Source organism: Dendrobium catenatum, unplaced genomic scaffold, assembly GCF_001605985.2.
Source record: "Dendrobium catenatum unplaced genomic scaffold, ASM160598v2 fragScaff_scaffold_1422, whole genome shotgun sequence".
Lineage (NCBI taxonomy): Eukaryota > Viridiplantae > Streptophyta > Magnoliopsida > Asparagales > Orchidaceae > Dendrobium > Dendrobium catenatum.
The window spans coordinates 984,419-990,087 of record NW_021319884.1 but is presented as its reverse complement, the minus strand read 5'-3'; positions in this window follow the sequence as shown (position 1 = coordinate 990,087).

Below are 5,669 nucleotides of genomic sequence, written 5' to 3'. Positions count from 1 at the left end.
ATAAAATTATTTAATTCTTATTATATGGCAAAGTTTTGGAATTCACCAGATAGTGCTTAATTTATGTTTGTGGGTTTGATCATTGAGATAAAGGTAGAGTGATTAACTTCTTCTCTAAGTCCATGCCTAGTTCTAACTTCTTTAGATAGGTCTCTTAAGATTAGCTCTTTAGGATGACTTAAAGTATCTCCATTCTCTAGGAAGAGATTTTTAAGTTCTACCCTTTCATTTAGATTTGCAGATTCTACTCCTTGGATGAATTCAACCACTTCTTCATCTTCTACCCTAGATCCTCTAGAATTATTAGATTTATAAAATACCACATGAGTGGTCTTCTTTATTACTAGTATATTTTTATTAAAACTCTATAGGATTTTCCAATATTTGAGTATCGCAGGAAAACTCCATCAAATTTGGGATTAAACTTTCCTAATAGAGATTCTCGTTATTTAGAATGAACACCATACATCCAAAGAAATAAAGATGAGAGGTATTGGGTTTCCATAAGGTGATTTATTTAGCTTGGTCTTACATTAACTCTATATAAAACAACAAAGGCTATATTTGTTACTTCAACCCTGAAATATTTAGGAAGTGAGTATTCAGCTAATATGACTTTAGTGGCTTCTACTAAGGTTCCATTCTTTCTTTCAACAACCTCATTCTACTGAGGGGTACTATGAGCTAAAAAGTTATGATCTATCCTTTATTCCTTATAGTAAGATTCAAATTTTTTAGACTAAAATTCTCCATCATGATATTTATGAATTGTTAGAATTTCATGACCTAAAATTTTTGGAATCCAAGTGGAGAATGTTCTAAACTCCTCAAATTTCTTATTTTTATGAGATAAGAATCTAATCTAACTAAATCTTTAGTAATCATCAATAATTACATACCCAAATACTTTCCCTCCTAGGCTTGTAGTGCTAACTGGTCAAAAGAGATCAATATGAATGACTTCTAAGGGTTTGCTAGTATTTTTGTCCTTGATTGAGTGGAAGAAGGATTTGACTTATTTTTTTAACAGGCATGGTCTGCCTTTTATTAAGTCTTTTTGGATAATTTTTTAAAGATTTTTCATACTTTCATGATATAGTCTCATATGTCTTTTTTTTTTTTGAAGGAAATGCTAACTTGCAATAAAAAGAAGAAGAAATCCAAATACAAGCTACTAAGTGATAGAAATCCTATCACATTCCTCCTTTAGAACATTAAAAAAAGGAGGAACCTTATTTCTACTAAGATCTTCCCAAAGAAAATCTTCAATTAGAGCAAAGTTAGCACAATTGTGTGCTAACTTATTACAAATTCTATTAACAAAGATGAAAAGAATGTTACCAAAACCGTCCAAATATGATAGGTCTTCAATATCTTCTTGAATACCATGCCGAGAATCTTTATTATTTGATCTTTGTAGAAGTTTGATAATGTTGAAATTATCTCCTTCTATAATTAGACCCTTTGCATCCATCATCCAATTCAATATGAAATTCTTTAAAGAATGGATGGCTATAAGCTCCAAAGTACCAATATCCCAATGCGTGCAATTGATTCCAAAAGCAAGTAAAAATCTGCCATTAGAGTCTCTAAAAACTCCACCAATACCTCCATTATTGTTACTAGCTAGAGCTGCATCAAGATTGACTTTTATCCATTTAGGGGAGGGGGTGCCAATAAGAATTCAGCCGTAAAGGCTGGTTAGCATCCCAGTGGTCCATGAATAGATTGGAAGAAGAAATTGATGTATAACTAATAGCATTGCAGGCAATGAAGTTCAAACTCCATTCATTATTTCCATGCTTTATTAAATTTCTTCAGTTCCATGAAAAATAAACTATAGAACAATATAAAGTTGTCATTGATTTATTTTCCTTAGATAACCTATTTAGATGAAACTTAGAATAATTACCAGAGGAGAACAACGACAGAAGAAGCCCCAATTTCTGAGAATACCAATAGCTTCCTGCAGTTTAGAACAATGTACCATGACATGCTCGGTATTTTCTTGTTCAACACATCCTCTAGGACATGAATTATGTCCTAGTAATTTTCTATTCATCAGGAAATCGTTTGTTGGAATTGCCTCATTGAGAAGTCGCCACCAAAAGTATTCAATTCTAGGAATGAGCTTTAATTTTTTTAGCCAATCTCCATAATCCACGGTTCTGTTAAATTCAGACTTATACGAAGATGCTAAAGCAGTAATGCTTTTGCCTAAGAAGCTCTTCTTTAGTTCAATGTTATCCTTTGAATGAGAAGGATAAATTTCAATTTGAATAATAATGTTCACCAGCTCTTTCCCAAAGTTTTTATTAAGCATATCCATTTTCTAGCATCCATCATAAATAAAGCTTTCTAGCGGTGGGAATTCAGAATTATCTATGGCTATAAAAGTAGGCCATTTTTCTAGACTTCTATCTAGAATCCAAGCATCTTTAAGAATGTTAATTGAGTTCCCTGTAGAGATATTCCACCTTGTGATAGGTCTTAGAGCCATAGCACCATCAACCAAAATCTTCTATGTACACGATTTATTTGCTCTGTTGATATTCTCCCAGAAATTCGAACCATATTTAGCCTTCAAAGCTTTATTGAGCAAAGAGTCTTTTTCTTTTAAGTAATTCCATGCAAATTTTGCTCTAAGAGGACCAGTTATATCACTCACCGATTTTAAGCCAAGACCTCCTTCCTTCCATGGTTTACACAAATTTTCCCATGAAATGTAATGTAGTCCACGAAGACCTCCTTGTCTATCCCAAATAAAGTTCCTAGCAGCTTTATCAATACCTTTAAGAATCTTCTTTGGAATTAAAGTGTGTGTAGCCACAAAAACAGGTAGTGCTGCTAGTACAGATTTTGTAAGCACGATTCTCCTAGCTAGAGATATCATCTGTTTACCCCATATATTTAGCTTGGAATTTACCTTTTCAATGATATAGTTAAAATATGAGACTAACAACCTTCTCAAAGCCAATTTGATGCCAAGATAATAAACTTTTTTCACCATTTTGAATCCCCACAGCTTTGTTATGGCTTTTTTCTTCCTTTTTTTAACTGAATTCCCAAAAACAATAATAGATTTCTGATTATTAATATTCTGCCCATATCTGTTGCAAAAATCTAAGATAATATTCTTGAGCCTTCTCATACTTCTCATGTTAGCTTGGGAGAATAATAAGATATCATCAGCAAATAAGAGGTGAGACACTATAGGTGCATTGGCTGAAATTTTGATACCCAAGTTACTTCCTCTGAACCAAAAATCATTGGTTAATAGTTGAGAACAAAGGATAAACAAATACAGTGAAAGTGGACAACCTTGTCTAAATCCACTATAAGCTTTAATCCCTTTAAAGATCTTACCATTGATTTTTAAAAAGAATTCAGAAAATTCTACACATTCCATGATGAAATTCAGAAATATGTTTGGAAATTTCATTTCCTGCAAAATATATCTCAAGGTATCCCAAGCCATACTATCGTAAGCTTGTTCCATGTCAAGCTTAATAGCAACCCAACCTTCTTTAGATTTAGAAATTTTGAGCTTATTAAACAATTCTTGAGCTAAGAGAATGTGGTTAGACAAAGATCTACCTTTTATAAATGTTGTTTGCTCCTCTGAGATAAGACGATCAATCACTTTCATAAGCCTATTTAAGATCATTTTGGCTATGATCTTATATAAGGTACCACACATGCTTATAGGTAAAAAAGCAGATGGAGAAATTGGATTTTGTACCTTTGGGATGAGGGTAACAAGCATTTCCTTCCAGCTTGAACAAATCTGCCCTGTTACAAAAAATTGCTGGACTGCTTTCAATACATCATTACCAGTTATATACCAATACTTTTTGAAGAAATAATATGTTGTACCATCCATTCCAGGAGCAATATTACTTCCACTTTCATTGATAACAGCAACAACCTCTAAAAATGAAAAATCTTCATCTAACATTTTACAATCAGCCACAGATAAGGAATTTAAAAACGGAGGCCAACCCTTCACATTGCCAGTTCTGCTTCTCCATTTGTTGTTAAAGTATTTCAATAGAATTTCTTCAATAGCTGCATGGTCTTCTATTAAATTTCCTTCCTCATTTTTCAGTTGATGAATAAAGTTTCCCATTCTTCTACCATTTACAAAAGAATGAAAAAATTTGAATTTGTATCATTATCCTGAATCCATTTTAGTTTTGTTCTTTGTCTCCACCATGTGCATAAACGAGCTGAGTTCACATTATAATCATGAATTTTTGCTCTAAGCAATTCCAGCTTCTCTACTTACAATCCATTACCATTAGCTTCTTCTAATTGAAGATCCGCAATTTCTCTTTTCAAACGAATATTGCATTCTTTGAAATTTTGTAATTTATGTTTACTCCAAAAGTGCATTGCTTTTAAAGTTCTTTTACACTTGACTTTAACAATCTCCATGTTATTCTCTTTTACAGGTTTGTTCCATGTTTTTAAAACTATCCCTTTAGCAGCAGAAAACAAGGACCAGACGTCTTCATAGCAAATCATCATACTTTGGTACAACCTTTCCTGAGTAATTTTAAGAATTAATGGACAATGATCGGAAGCAATTCTTTGCAAGTGTCTTACCACAGGATTTTGAATCACATTCAACGCCTTTGAGTTTAAAAGACATCTATCCAATCTTTCAATAATACGAGATTTTCCACTTGTGTTGTTGCACCATCTGAATTTGGGTCCTCTAATTCCCACATCATGAAGGTCATTTCTTGCCATAAATGCATCCATTTCTTGAGGACCTTGAGAAAAAGAGAATTTCATTCCACCTCTCTTTTCTTCTTATGAAAGTATACAATTAAAATCCCCTCCCACTACCATAGGGATATTTTTGGTGCTTTTATGTTCTAAAACTTCCCACAAATTCCTTCTCAAATTTGAATTTTTGTTTCCATATATTGTAGAGACCAACCATTTATTATTATTGAAAATAATTAATTTCCCAATCACACATTGAGGTGAGGCTTCTATAAGAGTAAAATTTGTGGTATTGTTTTTCCAAAATACCATAATACCTCTAGAAGCTCCAACTAAGGGATATAGAAAATAATCCCAATCATCACCCAAGCATTTATTTACTTCATACCTCTCAAAAGAAGAAATTTTGGTTTCAACCACCCCAACAAAAAAGACATCCCAATTGTTGAGTCTAGTAATTAGGTTGTTAAGCCTAAGTGAGTGTCCCAAGGCTACCAAGAGGGGGGGTGAATTGGAAGATTAAAAAACAAAGTTAAAATTTAAGACCCCCTTTTTATAATTATTGAACCGAAATAAAATCTCTTTTAAATTTTGTAGAAAAAGGTTTTTCAACCACAGAGTTGTTTAAAGCTGAAATAGAAAGTGCGGAAATATAAAAACAGTAAAGTAAATGACACCAGATTTATAGTGGTTCGGTCTATAACCATACCTACATCCACTCCCCAGAGGCACCCTCTGAGTATTGCACTAATACTAATAGTGACTCTCCTTTTGCACCCACAGCAAGGCGGAGAAGCCTTTACAACACACTCTTTTCACCACTCCCCGGTGCGGCAGAGAACCGTCTGTCCTTTTACAAATCCCCAGTGTTGGCAGAGAACCGTCCGTCCTTTCACACTATCCCCAGTGTTGGCAGAGAACCATCCATCCTTTCA